Raw genomic sequence first — 18,933 nt, 5'->3', positions numbered from 1 at the left:
TAAGGCCCCTCCTCCTTACTTCATGGTCTCACTGAAAGCTGTGTTGCTTTGGAGTTACTTTGCTCTCTCAGGGTCAAACGTAGCAGAGATGGCAGATGGTGACTCAGGCTCTTTTGAAGATGTTGGCAGTTCCAGTTAATGAATAAAGGTTCTTCTCGACCACATATGGGGTGGAACAATCAGAACCAGTTTCGGATTATCCACAGATGCTTCAGTCTCTTCTAGAGACTTCCCTCCTACATCATTCCAATTTTCCTGGAAGCAGCTCTCTTCATGTGTAGTTGGCATCTGAGAAGCTGGTGATACCTTATGCTAGACCTCCCCCCCAATACAGTTAAAATGAAGTATTTGTGCGGACCCTCATTCTTTGCTTGGGGAGGCAGGGTAACCATATCTATCTATCTATCTATCTATCTATCTATCTATCTATCTATCTATCTATCTATCTATATCTTTACAAGAGGATTATCATCCTGTCATAATAATCCTTTATTCCCCAAAACGAAGTTGATCTATTATGCTTCAGAACCAGTTCTGGAGGGAGGAAAGGAAAGAGCCACAGAAGTTCAAGCTTTCCTGCGTTTGTGTATCACTAGGCAACACAAAAACTTATGGGACTATGGGCATGTAACCAGTAGGAGAGGCAGCCACAGACTGGGGTTTAAGTGTCATGCTGGTCTAGATGCGGTTTCTACCTCCACTTGACAGCAGTCTAGCTTACCTATAACTATAGCCCCAGCTCTCAAAAAAACTTTTCCAGCTAGACAGCTTGGAATCCCATAGTCATGAGGAATAGAACTCTCCTCTTTCCTTTGCCCCTTTATGTTGGCAGAATGGGGACTAGAGAAGTGGAGCATAGAACTTCTTCTTGAGATTTCAAGTTATGGCTTTGTACAAAGGGAAACAAACAAAAAAGCCTTCCTCCTTTCTTTATTAGTATAAAACCTTGACTTTGGACCACTGCTTGCTTTTCTTTTTTCTCCATTTAATCTCTGATGATTTCCTAGGCTTAGTGACTGATAATGAACTTTGGGAGAGTGGCCAGAGAGTTAGCCAGGAAGACCTGTATTCCTGTCTCTGACACATACTGGCTGTGTGAAGTGTCAAGATATTAGGAGATTCCCTGTTTTCAAGAGTGAAGGCACAGCAAGAAAGCTGAGGCCTGAGCTTGGCATAACAACAGTGCTTTGTGCTCACCTTTGGAGCATACTTCTGGTCCCTGAGCTTAAGCAAACAGCAATAGGGCCAGACCCAAATCCCTGCTCTGAATGGACTTTTTGTCACTAGAAAACATGCCTCACTGTTCTATTGTGCCTTGCTACTGTTGTGACTCTATACTGTTTGACTCTTTCTCTAGCCCCAAGTCTATAAATCAAGATTCAGCCCCACTAAAACAAGTCCCTCCACTAGGGGCAGGGCCTCAGCACATTGCTTGGGAGCTGTTTCCTTCACTTTGAAATTAAACGAGGGAGTTTTCTCACCTGGGAGTTTCCCATACCAATGAAATCCCAAGTCCCATCCCTGTCATTGTCTTTTTTTCTTTCTGTTTTTTAAAAATATTTTTTCCAATTACATATAAAAATAATTTTCAACATTTAAAAAATTTTGAGTTACAAATTCTCTCCTTTCTGTCCCTCTTGCCCTTGGCGTTTTCCTTCCCCCTTCCTCAGATAGCAAGCAACTTGATATACATGTGCAGTCATGAAACACATCTTTCCATACTAGTTATGTTGTTAAAAAAAAAAAAACCACCCCCACTCCCTTCCCACACACACAAAGAAAAATAGTATGCTTCAATTTACATTCAGATTCCATCAGTTCTTTCTCGGAAATGGATAGCATTTTTCACCATGAGTCCTTTGAAATTGTCTTGAATCATTGTATTGCCAAGAGCCAAGTATCGAAGTTGGTCATTGTACAATGTTGCTGTTCCTGTGTTCCTGTGTACAGTGTTCTCCTGGTTCTGCTCATTTTACTTCATATCAGTTCATGTAAGTCCAGGTTTTTCTGAAGGCATTCTGCTAGTCATTTCTTATAGCAAAAATAGCATTCCATCATAATTATATACCATAACTTGTTCAGCCATTCCCCAATGGATGGGCATCTCCTCAATTTCCAATTCTTTGCCACCATAAAAAGAGCATCTAGAAATATTTTTATATAAATGTATATAAATTGGTCCTTTTTCTTGTTTTAAAAAAGGGTATGCACAGTTTTATAGCCATCTAGGCATAGTTCCAAATAGCTCTCCAGAATGGTTGGCTATATATATTTTCACAACTGCACCAATAATGTCCCAATTTTCACACATCTCCAGCATTTATCATTTTATTTTTCTGTCACATTAACCAATCTCATAGGTGTGAGGTAGAGCCTCAGAGTTGCTTTAATTTGCATTTCTCTAATCAATAGTGATTAAGAACATTTTTTCACATGACTACAAATAGCTTTAATTTCTTATCTGAAAACTACCTGTTCATATCCTATGACCATTTATCAATTGAGGAGTGACTTGTATTCCTATAAATTTGACTCGGTTCTCTATATATTTGAGAAATGAGGCCTTTATTAGAAATACTGGCTATAAAATTTCCCCTCCACCCCCCAGCTTTCTGCTTTCCTTCTAATCATGACTGCATTTTTTTGTTTGCGCAAAATTTAATTTAATATAATCAAAATCATCCATTTGACATCTCATAATGCTCTATTTCTTGGTTAGTCCTAAATTCTTCCACCTTCCAGAGACCTGACAGGTAAACTATTCCTTGCTCTCCTAATTTGCTTATGGTATCACCCTTTATCTAAATCTTGTACCAGTTTTGACTTTATCTCAGTATATGGTATGAGATCTTAGTCTATACCTAGCTTCTGCCAAACTTTTTTCCAGTTTTCTCAGCAACTTTTGTCAATGTTGAGTTCTTAGCTCAATAGCTTAGATCTTTGGGCTTATCAAACACTAAATGACTATGGTCATTACTACTGTGTAGTGAGTATCTAATCTATTCCATTGATCCACCACTCTGTTTCTTAGCTGATACCAGATTGTTTTGATGATTGCCACTTTATAATACAATTTGAAATCTGGAGCAGTTAGGTCATTTTCCTTCACATTTTTCCCTCATGAATTCCCTTGATATTCTTGACTTTTTGTCTTACCATATGACTTTTGCTGCTTTTTTTCTAGCTCTGTAAAATAATTTTTTGGGTAGTTTGATTGGGTACTTATTCAATTTACTGAACTTTTATTTACAAGTTATTCAAGTATTTATTCAGTTTGCTGAATAAGTAAAGTAGTTTGGTAGAAATGTCATTTTTATTACATTGACTCAGCCTATCCATGAGCAAGCAATATTTTTCCAGTTGTTCAAATCTGACTTTATTTGTGTGAAAAATGTTTTTTAATTGTGTTCATGTAGTTCCTGAGTTTGTCTTGGCAAGTAGACTCCCAAGTATTTTAGATTGTCTATAGTTATTTTAAATGAAATTTCTCTTTCTGTCTCTTACTGCTGGACTTTGTTGGTAATATATAGAAAAATGATGATTTATGTGGTTTTATTTTATATCCTACAGCTTTGCTAAAGTTGTTAATTATCTCAAGTAGTTCTTAAGTATACCATCATAGCATCTGTGAAGAGGGATACTTTTGTTTCCTCATTGACTATTTGAATACCTTTAATTTCTTTTATTCTTCTCTTCTTGGTATATTTACATTTCTAGTGCAATATTGAATATAGTGGGGATAATGGGCATCTTTGCTTCAACCCTGAATGTTATTGGGAAGGCTTCGAGCTTATCCCCATTAGAGATAATGCTTGCTGATCATCTTAGATACTAATCATTTTAAGGAAAACTACATTTATTCTTATGCTTTTTTTAATAATAAGAATGGGTGTTGTGTTTTGTCAAAAGCTTTTTTCTTCATTGATTGAGATAATCACGTCATTTTTGTTGCTATTATTATTGAGGTGGTCAGTTATGCTGATAGTTTTCTTAATGTTAGATCAACCTTGCTTTCCTGGTATAAATATCACCTGGTCATAATATATGGTCTTTATGATATAGTGATGTGCTAGTATTTTATTTAAAATTTTTGCATCAATATTCATTAAGGAAATTGATGTGTAGTTTTATTTCTCTGTTTTGACTCTTCCTAGTTTAAGTATCAACATCATATTTGTGTCATAAAAATAATTTGGGGAGAAACAGAATTTGGTAGCATTTCTACTTTGTCTATTTTTTCAAATAGTTTTTATAGTACTAGAATTTAATGCTCTTTAAATGTTTGGTAAGATTCCCTTGTGAATTCGTCTGTTCCTGGTTTTTTTTTTTCCTCAAGGAGCTCATTGATGGCTGGTTCCATTTCTTTTTTCTAAGACAAGGTTATTCAAGTATTTTATTTATTCTTCTGTTAATCTGGGCAATTTATATTTTTGTAATTGTTCATCCATTTTACTTAGATTGTTAGATTTAATGATATGTAATTGGTCAAAATAGCTCTTAATAATTGCTTTAATTTCATCCTCTTTGGTGGTAAATTCACCTTTTTTCATTTTGTATACTGATAATTTGGTTTTTTCTTTTTTAAATAAATTAAACTAATCAATGATTTATCTATTTTATTGGGGTTTTCCATAAAACTAGCTCCTAGTTTTATTTGTTAGTTCGATGGATTTTTTTCAATATTATTGATCTCTTCTTTGATTTTCAGGAGTTCCAGTTTAGTGTTTAGCTGGAGATTTTCAATTTGTTCTTTTTCTAGTTTTTTTTAGCTGCATGCCCAGTTAGTTGATCTGTTTTTTCACTGACTTAAGTGTTTAGAGATATAAAATTTCCCCTAAGTACTGTTTTAGCTGCATCATATAAATTTTGGTATGTTGTCTTATTGTTATCATTTTCTTTAATGAGATTGTTTTTATGATTTATTTTTTGACCCACTCATTCTTTAGGTTTAGACTGTTTAATTTCCATTAATTTTTAATCTGTTTCCATGGCCCTTTAATGAATGTAACTTTTATTGCATTATGATATTAAAAGGATGCATCTAATATTTCTGATTTTCTGCATTTGGTTGTGAAGTTTTTATGCCCTAATATATGATCATTTTTGTGTAGGTGCCATGTACTGCTCAGAGAAAATATATTCTTTTTATTCCCTTTCAATTGCCTGCAGAAGTCTATCATATCTGACTTTTAAAAAATTTTATTCATTTCTTGAACTTCTTTCTTTTTTATTTTTTGGCTGGATTTATCTAGTACTGAGAGGGGAAAGTTGAGATCTCTAACTAGTATGGTTTTATTGTATTTTCTCCTGTAACTCATTTAAGTTTTCCTTTAAGAATTTGAATTCCATGCCATTTGGTGCATATATGTTTAATACTGATATTACTTCATTGTTTATGGTACCTTTTAGCAAAACATAGTTTTCCTGCATATCTCTTTTAATTAGATCTATTGCTTTTGTTTTGTGCGAGATCATGTTTGTTACCCCTACTTTTTTTTGTACTTCAACTGAGGCACAATAGATTCTACTCCAGCTCTTTACCTTTACTCTATGATTATGTCTCTCTGCTTCAGGTGTATTTCTTGTAGAATTCTGGTTTTTCATCTACTTTCTTATCAGTTTCTCTTTTATGGCTGAATTAATAGGATTCACATTCAAGTTATGATTGCTGTTTATTTCCCTCCATCCTGCTTCACCCCATATACATCTCTCTCTCCTTCTCCTTTCACTCTGTCCCCCCTCAAAATTGTTTTGCTTCTGCCCCCTTCTATCAGTCCCACTCCTTCTCTTAGCCACCTCCCCTTCCCTATAGGGCAAGATAGATTTCTATACCTGAGTATATATGCTACTCTCTCTTTGAGTTAATTCTGATGAGAGTAAGTTTCAGATGTTGCCTGCCCCCTCCCCATCTTCTGCTCCACTGTAAAAACCTTTTCCTGCTTCTTATGTGAGATAATTTACCCCAATGTACTTCTCCTTTCCCTCTTCTCCCAGGGCATCACTTTTTATCACTCTTTAATTTTAATTTTCTATGTCATTCTATCAAAATCAACTCATACCTGTGCCCTCTGTGCACTCCTTCTAACTGCCCTAAAAAAGAAAAATTTCTTAGGAGTTACAAGTATCTTCTTTCATGTAGGATGTAAACAGTTTAACCTTATTAAATTCCTTACATTTTTCTTTTCTGCTTACCTTTTTATTGCTTGAATCTTCTGTTTCAATGTCAGATTTCCTATTCAGTTCTGGTCTTTTCATCAGGAATGCATGGAAGACCTTTATTTCATTGAATATCCATTCCCCCCTCCCCCCAAAGAGCTATACTCAACTTTTGCTGGATAAGTAAATCTTGATTGTAATACTAGATCCTTTGCCTTCTGGAATATCATATTCCAAGCTCTCTGATCATTTAATATAGAAGCTGCCAAATCTTGTGTTATTCTGATTGTGACTCCGTGATATTTAAATTGTTTCTTTCTGGCTCCTTGCAATATTTTCTCCTCAACCAGGGAACTCTGAAATTTACTATAACATTCCTGGAAGTTTTCCTTTTGAGGATCTCTTTCAGGAGGTGATCAGTGAATTCTTTCAATTTCTATTTTACTCTCTGGTTTTAGGATATCAGGGCAGTTCTCCTTGATAGTTTCTTGAAGTAGGATGTCTCGCTCTTTTTCTGATTATGACTTTCTGGTAATTCAATGATTCTTAAATTATTTCTCCTCAATCTGTTTTCCATGTCAGTTGTTTTCCCAATGAGATATTTCAGATTTGCTTCTATTTTTTCATTCTTTTGATTTTGTTTTATTGTTTCTTGATGTCTCATGAAGTTATTAGTTTTTACTTGCTCAGTTCTAATTTTTAAGGAATTATTTTCTTTAGTGAGCTTTCCTACTTCCTTTTCCATTTTACCAATTCTAATTTTTAAGGAGCTCTTTTCTTCATTGAATTTTTGTACCTCTTTTTCCATTTGGTCACTTCTGCTTTTGAATTCTTCTCTTCAGTGGGTCGTTCTGCTTCTTTTGACATTTGGTCTATTTTGTTTTTTAAAGAGTCATTTTACTGAGTATTTTTTGTGCTTCTTTTACCAAGCTGTCGACTCTTTCCTACACCATTTTCATTTCTTTTCTCCATTTTTCCTCTGCCTCTCTTATTTGATTTTTAAAATCCTCTTTTGAACCCTTCTAGGACATGGGACTAATTCACAGTTTTCTTTGAGGCTTTCCATGTAGCTACTTTGATCTCATTGTGCTCTTCTGAGTTTGTGTTTTGATTTTTCCTGTCACCATAGTAATTTTTTGTAGTTAGGTTCTTTTTTTAATATTTGCTCATTTTTCTAGCCATTTTTTCCTTTTCACTTTATGTTAAAGTTGAGTTCTAGTCCTGAGGAGGAGGGGAACTGTCCCAAGCTTCAGATCTTTTGTGGTGCTGTGTTCAGAGCTAGTTGTGAGGGTCTGTAAGTTTTCAATTCTTCTAAGGTAGTATGATCTAAGGAGAGGTGTGGCCAATGCACTCCTGGCCTATGCTTTAGTCTGTGATTGACCACAAACACTCTTTTTTTTAACCCTGGAGTTGTGACCAGGGTCCCTACTTTAACTAGTCTTCCTCCTTACCCTGAGACTGTGACCCAGAACCAAGTATAGGTTATGCAACAAAGTCCTGCATCCAGTGACAGTACAGCAAATTTCCTATAATTTCCTTCTGACAGTTGTCTGACCCCCTTACCATCTCTGGGCTGAAAGCTCTGAAAGCCACTGTTGCTAATTTGGTATCCCCAAGGCCTGCTGCTGGTTTGCCCCAGGTATGGCCTACTACTGACTGCTTGGTGCAGGAGCCCAACTGGATCAAGGGACCATGCTGCTGGCTTGTTAGGAGCAGCCTGCACTAGAATTTTCTTGGCTGAAAAATTGTTTTGCCCCATCTTTTTGTTGGTTCTGTCACTCTAGAATTCATTTTAAGGCATTACTTTAATGTTATTTGGAGGGAAATTTGAGAGAGCTCAGATGTTTGCCTGCCTTTACACTATCATCTCAGTGCTGCCTCCCCTAGTCATTTCTCATAGAATCTCAAAGTTGGAAGGTATTCTAGAGGTATCTGATCCAATCTGTTCATTTTCCAGTGGGGAACCTGAGGCCCAGAGAAGTGAAATGACTTCTCTGTCACACAGTCTCACATAGCTATGGAGGACCTTAAGAAAATTAAAATATATTAATAGATATTGTGAAGCAGAATGGTCTAGCTGACAGCATCAGACTTACAGTGAGATAATAGCAGTGTGTATCTCTGGACAAGTCACTCAGTCTCTTAGAAATTCAGTTTCATGATTGTAAAATGTGCATAATAATACTTAGTAAATATGCAACAGCCCCTTTAGAGAGAGCCACTTATACTGTTTTCCTCCTTCATTTTCCATTGTTGTTATCCAGTCTTTTTATTTTTCCCACTTCAACTCTCCAACTCTTTGTGACCCCATTTGGGTCTCCTTGGCAAAGATGTTGGAGTGATTTGTCATTTCCTTCTCCAACTCCTTTTACAGATGAAAAAACTAAGCTAAATAGGATTAAGTGACTTGCCCAGGGTCACACTGCTAGTAAGTGTCTGGGGACAGATTTGAACTCAGGAAGATGTGCCTTTCTGATACCAGGCCCAGTGCTGTACCCACCATGCCATCTCACTGCCCTCATTTTTCATTAGAAGCCAAGGAAAGAGGAAAGTATGGATGACAGGGAAAGAGAAGGTTGATTGTCTATATAGTAAAGAACCAAGTCATTGTGAACTCCCATAGGAAATTTAGAAAGGAGAGATTGTGCTTTCTGTCTCTTTGTCTGCCCCCTTCCTTCCTGTTCCACTTTGAGAATGTTCTCTCTCTACTGAGAGATTGGCATTATCCGATATCTAGGGAGTGTAGCTTGAGGGAAGGCATTTTTTTGACTTGACTCAAGCACCCCCACCTTCCCCAGCAGCAACACCTGAGAAAATGACACTGGGAAAAAGGACACAAATTTTCCCCCAAACCCATTCCTCTTTGGAATGTCCCCATTTCTGTCTAGGGCAACACCATCTTTCCAGTTACCCAGGATCAGCCTTGGCATCATCTTTGCCTCCTTGCTCAGATTCTTCCCCCCATATCCATTCTTATCATTTCTACCTCCGAAACATGTCTCAGACATTTCTCCTTCTCTGTTCTTGTTAAGGGCACCTCCTTTCCTTAAGTCTCTCATCACAAGTCTCCTAACTGGCCTCCTTGCCTCAAGTCTCCCTTCATTCCAGTCATCTTCCACATCACTGCCAAAAAGATTTCCTAAAGTAGAGGTCTGATCAAGTCATTCCCTTACTCAGTAAACTTCATTGGAGTCAAATATTGCCATTAGGCTCATTTTGCAGAAGAAATTGAGATAGATGAGAGTTAAGTGACTTGCCCAAGGTCACACAACTAGTAACACTATATATGTTCTATGGAGTATTTATGGAAGGACAAGATTTGCAATTTACATTGGCAGTGCAGACATTAGTCAGACCAAAAATTCATTAAAGTATCCAAGTATGTTCCTAGCATCTATACATATTGGAGGATTTTGGTTTCTCTCCAATAGTTTTTTCAATAGTAGTGATAGAAAGAGTAGGCATAATGAGATAGTAATGTGTTAAAGGAACTGTAACAGTGTCTACTCCCTTGTTCTCTCTCTCTTTTTTAAATAAAATGTGAAGTTTCTTTGATAGAATTGCAAGGGCAACTTGTCATTGGCTGGCTGGGTTGACCACACCCTGATGGCCCTTAAAATGAAGGAGGAAGCAGCTTTGTGGATTGTGGTCTCCCTTTCCTTCTACCTGAGAGCAGTAGAAGAGAAAGGGAATTTCCATCCATTCCATTTCTCATCTCTTTCCTCCACAAAATGTGGCATTTTACAGTGGATCTACTTCCCCAGCAGAGAACAATGTCAGGGGAGGCAGCTCCAAGGAGTGTGCTTCCTGGCAGTAGAGAAGAGAGCCAACTATTGATTCAAAAGGGAATTAGCCCCAGTAGTGGAGAGTTGAGTGTCAGTGAAGAGTGTACCAGGGAACTCAAATGAGTGACCTACCCAGCAGATACTGTGCCCAGGAGGGTGCAGCATGACCATCAAGACAAGAAAGGACACTGGAGCTTTTTAGAGAATTGTGTTGTTTCCTTAACCATATGTTCCTGGTCTATGTGCCTTACTGCCAATGTGCTTTGTGTCCACCCTTCCCATTGACTTGGTGACTCATGGGAGAATTTACCTCAAGTTTATGAGTCAGTGTTGTAGTTACTGTTCTCACTATGCTACTTTACTAAGTGTCTTTGTTTTAAGTTAACTGTGAGAATTGGTGAACTGTTAAAGTAATCCATCAAGGAAGGGGCCACTAATGAGCTTGGATTCATAGAATGTCTTGAAGTTGTACTAGTCATTCCTTATACACACACACACACACACACATATATACCCACACAATCAGGAAGAAGCTGGACGGCATGCTACACCAATATGCTTTTCATAAAAAAAATGGTTTGACTGTATTCACGTATTTATTTTTTGGCAAATAGTATTTTATTTTTTAAATTACATGTTAAAGTAGTTATCAACTTTCATTTTTTATAAGATTTTGAATTCCAATTTTTTTTCTTCCCCCCTTCCAATTTCCCCCTCCCTGATGGCAAGCAATCTGATATAGGTTATACATGTGCAATCATATAAACCTATTTCCACATTCATTATGTTGTGAAAGAAAAAACAGAACAAAAGGGAAAAGCCACAAAAAAACCCAAGTGAAAATAGTATGTTTCAATCTGCATTCAGATTCCATAGTCTTTTCTCTGGATTTGGATAGGATTTGCCATCATGAGTCTTTTGGAATTGTCTTGGATGACTGTGTTTCTGAGAAAAGTAAAGTCAATCATACTTGATCATCACACAATGCTGCTGTTACTATGTCCAGTGTTTTCCTGGTTCTGCTCACTTCACTCAGCATCAGTTCATGAAAGTCTCTCCAGGTTTTTCTAAAGTCTGTCTGCTCATCATATTTTATAGCACATTAGTATTTCATTGCATTCATAGACCACAACTTGTTTAGCCATTCCCCAATTGATGGACATCCCCTCAATTTCTAATTCTTTGCCACCACAAAAAGAGCTGCTATAAATATTTTTGTGCATGTAGATCCTTTTATCATTTTTATGATCTCTTTGGGATAGACTTAGTAGAGGTATTGCTGGATCAAAGAGTATGCACAGTTTGATTGCAATTTGAGCATAGTTCCAAATTGCTTTTCAGAATGATTGGGTCAGTTCACAACTCCATCAACAATGCATTAGTGTCCCAGTTTTCCCATATCTTCTCCAATATTATCATTTTCCTTTTCTGCCATATTAGCCAATCTGATAAGAGTGAGATGGTACCTCAGAGTTGTTTTAATTTGCACTTCTCTAATCAATGGTGATTTGGAGCATTTTTTCATATGACTATAGCTTGTTTTAACTTCATCTGAAAACTGCCTGTTCATACCTTTGATAATTTCTCAATTTAGGAATGAATTGTATTCTTATAAATTTGACTTATTTCTTTATATATTTGAAGAATGAGGACTTTATCAGAAATACTTGCTGTTAAAAATGTTTCCCATCTTTCTACATTCCATCTAATCTTGGTTGTGTTGGTTTCATTTGTGCAAAACCTTTTTAATTAAACAGAATCAAAATTCTCCATTTTACAACTTGTAACGTTCTCCATTTCTTGTTTGGTCATAAATTCTTCCCTTCTCCATAGATCTGACAGGTAAATTATTTCATGCTCTCCTAATTTGCTTATGGTATCACCTTTTATGTCTAAATCATGTACCTATTTTGACCTTATCTTGGCATACAGTGTGAGATGTTGGTCTATGCCTAGTTTCTGCCATACCATTTTCCAGTTTTCTTTTTTTTTTTATAATTAAATTTATTTATTTAACTTTTAACATTCATTTTCACAAAATTTTGGGTTACAAATTTTCTCCCCTTTTATCCCCTCCCCCCCCAAACACCAAGCATTCTAATTGCCCCTATGACCAATCTGCTCTCTCTTCTATCATCCCTCTCTGCCCTTGTCTCCGTCTTCTCTTTTGTCCTGTAGGGCCAGATAGCTTTCTATACCCCTTTACCTGTATTTCTTATTTCCTAGTGGCAAGAACATTACAGTTGATCCTAACACTTTGAGTTCCAACTTCTTTACCTCCCTCCCTCTCCACCCCTTCCCTTTGGAAGGCAAGCAATTCAATATAGGCCAAATCTGTGTAGTTTTGCAAATGACTTCCATAATAGTTGTGTTGTATAGGACTAACTATATTTCCCTCCATCCTATCCTGTCCCCCATTACTTCTATTCTCTTTTGATCCTATTCCTCCCCATGAGTGTCGACCTCGAATTGCACTCTCCTCCCCATGCCCTCCCTTCTATCATCCCCCCCACTCTGCTTGTCCCCCTATCCCCCACTTTCCTGTATTGTGAGATAGGTTTTCCTACCAAAATGAGTGTGCATTTTATTCTTTCCTTTAGTGGAATGTGATGAGAGTAGACTTCATGTTTTTCTCTCACCTCCCCTCTTTATCCCTCCACTAATGAGTCTTTTGCTTGCCTCTTTTATGAGAGATAATTTGCCCCATTCAATTTCTTCCTTTCTCCTCCCAATATATTTCTCTCTCACTGCTTGATTTCATTTTTTTTAAAGATATGATCCCATCCTCTTCAATTCACTCTGTGCACTCTGTCTCTATGTATGTGTGCGTGTGTGTGTGTGTGTGTGTAATCCCACCCAGTACCCAGATACTGAAATGTTTCAAGAGTTACAAATATTGTCTTTCCATGTAGGAATGTAAATAGTTCAACTTTAGTACATTTTCCAGTTTTCTTGGCAGTGTTTGTCAGATAGTGAGTTCTTATCCCAGAACCTGGAGTGTTTGGGTTTATCAAACAGTAGATTGTTACAGTTACTTACTACTGTCTTGTGTACCTAACCTATTCCACTGATCTATTGCCCTATTTCTTAGACAGTATCAAATAGTTTTGATAATTGCTGCTTTGTAATATAGTTTTAGATCTGTTATGACCAGGCTACCTTCCTTTACATTTTTTCATTAATTCCCTTGATATGCTTGACTTTTGCTCTTCCAGATGAATTTTGTTATTATTTTTTATGGCTCTATAAAACAATTTTTGGTAGTTGGATTGGTATGGCACTAAATAAGTAAATTAATTTAGATTAAAATTATGATTTTTTATTATATTGGCCTGTTCTGCCCATAAGCAATTGATATTTTTCCAATTGTTTTAATCTAACTTTGTGAATTTTGTAATTTTATTCATATAGTTCCTGAGTTTGTCTTGACAAGTAGACTCCCAAATATTTTATATTGTCTACAGTTATTTTAAATGGAATTTCTCTTTCTTTTTCTTCTTGCTGAGCTTTATTGGTAATATATAGAAATGTTGATGATTTATGTGGGTTTATTTTATATCCTGCAGTTTTGTTAAAGTTGTTAATTATTTCAATAGTTTTTAGTTGATTCTATAGGATTCTATAAGTATGCCATCATATCATCTGCAAGATGATAGTTTTGTTTCCTCATTTCCTGGTCTAATTCCTCCAGTTTCTTTTTCTTCTCATTGCTAAAGCTAACATTTCTCGTACAATATTGAATAATAGTGGTGATAATGGGCATTCTTGCTTCACCCCTGATCTTATTGGGAAGGCTTTTAGCTTATCCCCATTACAGATAATGCTTGTTGATGGTTTGAGATTGATATTACTTATCATTTTAAGAAAGACTCCATTTGTTCCTATTTCTCTCTAGTGTTTTAAAAATAGGAATGGGTGCTATATTTTGTCAAAAGATTTTCCTTGCTCTATTGAGATAATAATATGATAACTGTTGGTTTTGTTATTAATATAGTCCATTATGCTAATAGTTTTTCTAATATTGAACCAGCCCTGTACTCCTGGTATAAATCCCACCTGGTCACAGTGTATTACTCTCTTAATAAATTGCTGTAATCTCTTTGCTAATATTTTATTTAAAATTTTTGCATCAATATTCATTAGGGAAATTGGTCTATAATTTTCTTTCTTTGTTTTGACTCTTCCTGATTTAAGTATCAGTACCCTATTTCTATCATAAAAGGAATTTGATAGGATTCCTTCTTAGTCTGTTTTCCCAAATAGCTTATAAAGTATTTGGAATTAATTGTTCTTTAAATGTTTGGTAGAATTCACTTGTAAATCCATCTGGCCCTGAAGAGTTTTTCTTAGATATCATTTATGGTTTATTCCATTTCTTTTTCTAAAATGGGATTATTTAAATCTTTTATTTCCTCTTCTATTAATCTGGGAAATTTATATTTTTGTAAAAATTCATCATTTCACTTAGATTGTCAGATTCATTGGCATACAGTTGGGCAAAATAGTTTCTAATGATTACTTTTATTTCCTCTTCATTGGTGGTGAATTTATCCTGGTAATTTGCTTTTCTTTTCTTTTTAAATCAAATTAACCAAACATTTATCTATTCTATTGGTTTTTTTTCATAAGACCAGCTCTTAGTTTTATTTATTAACTCAATCATTTTCTTGCTTATAATTTTCTTAATCTCTCCTTTGATATTCAAAATTTCTAATTTGATATTTAATTGGAGATTTTAAATTTGTTCTTTTTCTTGCTTTTTAGATTGCATGCCTAATTCATTGATCTACTCTTTCTCTATCTTATTCATGTAAGCATTTAGAAATAAAAAAAAATTCCCCTAAACTGCTTTGTCTGTATCCCATACATTTTGCTATGTTGTCTCATTATTGTCATTCTTTTTGATGAAATTATTGACTGTTTCTATGATTTATTGATTGACCCACTCATTCTTTAGGATTAGATAATTTAGTTTCTAATTAATTTTTAATCTATTTTTTCAGGGCCTTTATTGCATGTAATTTTCATTGCATCATGATCTGAAAAGGATGCATTTAATATTTCTGCCTTTCTGCATTGGATTGTGAGGTTTTTATACTGTAGTGCATGGTCAGTTTTTGTGTAGGGGCCATGTACTGCTCAGAAGAAGGTATATTCTTTTCTATCCCCATTTAATTTTTTTCCAGAGGTCTACTATATCTAACTTTTCCAAAATACCATTTACTTCCTTAACTTCTTTCTTGCTTATTTTATGGTTGGATTTATCTAATTCTGAGAGGGAGAGGTTGAAGTCCCTCACTAATATAGATTTGCTGTCTGTTTTTCCCTGTAACTCACTTAACTTCTCCTCTAAGAATTGGATGCTATACGACTTGATGCATATATGTGTTATACTGATATTACTTCATTGTCTCTAATACCTTTTAGCAAGATGTAGTTTCCTTCCTTATTTCTTTTAATTAGATGTATTTTTGCTTTCACTTTGTCTGAGATCAGGATTGCTACCCCTGTTTTGTTTTTTTTAAATTTCAACTGAAGCATAATATATTCTGCTCCAGCCTTTTATTTTTACTCTATGTATGTCTCTCTACTTCAAATGTGCTTCTTGTAAACAATATATTATAGGATTCTGGTTTTTAATCCACTGTACTGTTTGCTTTCATTTTATGGGAGAGTTCATTCCATTCACATTCATAGTTATGATTACTGTTTATTTCCCTCCATCCTATTTTTCCTCCTTTTTATACTTTTCTCTCCTTTCATCTTGTCCCTCCTCACCAATATTTTGCTTTTGACCACTGTCTCTCCCAATCTGCCCTCTCTTCTATCAGTCCCACCCTCTCTTTTCTTTATTCTTTTCCCTCCTCCTTCCCTATGGGTTAAGATAGATTTCTCTACCCAACTGAGTATGTATGTTATTCCCTCTTTGAGCCAAATCTGATGAAAGTAAGGTTCAAACAATGCTCACCTCCCTCTATTCTTTCCCTCTACTGTAATAAGTCTTTCGTACCTCTTCATGTGATATAATTTACCCCATTTTGCCTCCCCTTTTCCTCTTCTCCCAGTAAAATCCTTTTTTCACCCCTTAATTTTTTTCATCATCACATCAAAATTAACATACCCACACCCTTTGTCTAAATGCCCTAATGAGATATAGTTCTTAATTTACAAGTATCATCTTCCCATGTAGGGATATAAACAGTTTAACTTCATTGAATACCCTGAGTTTTTTTTCTGTTTACATTTTTATGCATCTCTTGAGCCTTGTACTGAAAATAAAATTTTCTGTTCAGCTCTGGTCTTTTTGTCAGGAAAGTTTGAAAGTCTGCTATTTCATTGAATGTTCATTTTCCCCCCTGAAAATTTATGCTCAGTTTTGCTGGGTAGTTGACTCTTTCTTGTAATCCAAACTTTTGCCTTCTGGAATATCATATTCTAAGCCCTTTGAACCTTTAATGTAGAAGTTGCTAAGTCCTTGTAATCTTGACTGTGGTTCTTTGATATCTGAATTGTTTCTTTCTGGCTCCTTGCAGTACTTTCTCTTCAACCTGATAGTTATGGAATTTAGTTACAATATTCCTTGGAATTTTCATCTTGGGATTCCTTTCCAGAGGTGATCAGTGAATTCTTTCAATGATTATTTTACCCTCTGGTTCTAGGATATCAGGGCAGTTTTCCTGGATAATTTCTTGAAAGATACTGTCCAGGCTCTTCTTTTTATCATGATTTTCAGGTACTTCAATGATTCTTAAATTATCTCTCCTGGATCTATTTTCCAGATCAATTGTTTTTCCAAAGAGGTATTTTACATTTTCTTCTATTTTTCATTCTTTTGATTTTGTTTCACTGATTCTTAATGTCTCTTAGAGTCATTAGTTTTCATGCTCAATTCTAATTTTTAAGGAATTATTTTCTCCAGTTAGCTTTTGAACCTCCTTTTCCATTTAGCCAATACTATTTTCTAAGGAGTTGTTTTCTTCATTCAATTTTTGTGCTCCCTTTCCAAGTCATTGACTCTGTTTTCATAAATCTCTTGCATAAGTCTCATTTCTTTTACCAATTTTTCTTCTACTTCTCTTACTTTTTAAAAATCATTTTTTAGCTTTTCCAAGAGAACTTTTTGGCCTTGAGACCAATTCTTATTTTCCTTTGAGCCTTTGCATGTAGGTATTTTGACACTGTTGTCCTCTTCTGAGTTTGTGTTTTGATCTTCTCTGTCACCATGGTAGCTTTTTATGGTCAGGATTCTTTTTTGTTTTTTTTTCTCATTTTAAAAAGTTGAGCTCTGTTCCTGAGGTACAGGGGGCACTGTCCCAAGCTTCTTGCACTGAGGGCCAGCAGCCTGATCACTGACTTTCTGCACCAGAGCCTTTGGGGCCAGCAGCTTGCCCACTGTGCTAGGGTGATCTGACCTTTTGCTCTTGTTGTGCCCTAGGTTCCAGGGCTGGCGGTTTGGCTATTTTACTTGGGCTGAAGGCCTCACAGATGGTCTGCTACACCAGGGACCTGCTGAGTCAGAACTGCAGGGTGTAGGGCACTTATCCGTGCTGTGGCTAAGAGCTTCCCAATGGCTTACCCTGATACCTCCTTTTCTGGGCTGAGCTCCACTTTTACCTTAGTGAGACAGACCTTTTCTGAAATCCTTCTAAGTTATCTTAGGCTGGAAAATTGTTTCACTCCATCTTCTTGTAGATTCTGTCACTCCAGAATTCTTTTAGAGGCTTAATTTAATGTTGTTACCAAGTGAAATTGGGAAGAGCTCAGGCAACTTTCTGGCTTCTCTCTGCCATCTTGGATCCATCCCGAAGTTATCTTTAAAATAATAATAACTGGTAAGGATAGAGTGGAATATTTGTTAGAATATGAGTTATATTCTTCATCACATTATAGCTGCGAATTTGCTAGCACAATCCTTTGCAAATGCAAATTCTCCTTAGGCACTAACTAGTACCTTGGGATATGAGTGCCATATTAAGACTTTCTAATCATTCTCATAAGTGGATTCAGATTAGCACATAATTTGGTCATTTCCTCCCTCTTTTTATGCTGAAATAAAAGTATTAATATTTAACTAATCATGACTCACCCACATAATTTTAAAGGATCATTTATATAGTAAGATTTACAGGATTATAAATACCTATATCCAAATTGAGTACTTTCTACCAACTAAACAGCAACAATTATCTCTAATTGCTTAATGCAACCTTGGTTCAAGGAGAAACTTTTAACTTTCTTTTTTTGTGTTGGAAGTTTCACTTGGACTGTTTGTTAGCTATACACAATTTTGCTTGTCTTCTCCTTCTCTGGTTTCCTTGTGATGCTGTCTTGTAAGTGGTGTTTCTAGCTCTAACTGTCCTAGTAAAAATAACTATTTGTGATTACACCCAGCTAAGCAGATCTAAAGTTCCTATGCCTTGGCAGAGTAAAAAAATCTCCATTGGATACCATTTTTCTCTGAAGTGCGCTGAATTTCCAGCAAAGAGTGTCCAAATAATTGTAATATGAGAAGGGCAGCAGATTGCCTTTCAGGTGTCAAGAGATCCTTCAAACTTCCCCTGAGGAATTCCCACAACTGAAACCATTTCTCATTACTTAGAACTATATGGATTAGGTGTCTCCACACTGGGTCAACATATTTAGACTGAGCCATTTAAACGAGTTATATGTGTCTAATGTAGCCCTCATGCAGGAGGAAAAAAAGAGATTTACATGCTAATTTTATTACATATTTAATAAAAATAGCAAGCTGCACATAAAAGATTTGCAGTTTCATATGCAATCATCTTTTTTTAAAGTTATGTTATGAAAATGCTTGTTTTATTCCATAAAATAAAAATTTTAAAATTAGATATGGCTTCCTCATGCTAATTTTTTTTAAAACTCAAAATATTTCCCACTTGTACTCTTCTGACCCTGAATAATGACTGTACTATTTTTAAATCTGGAGTCTGGTTCCAGGTATACTTACTTTTGGGATTCTTTCCCCCCA

Source organism: Notamacropus eugenii, chromosome 1 (genome assembly GCF_028372415.1).
Source record: "Notamacropus eugenii isolate mMacEug1 chromosome 1, mMacEug1.pri_v2, whole genome shotgun sequence".
Classification (NCBI taxonomy): Eukaryota; Metazoa; Chordata; class Mammalia; order Diprotodontia; family Macropodidae; genus Notamacropus; species Notamacropus eugenii.
This window is presented reverse-complemented; position numbering follows the sequence as displayed.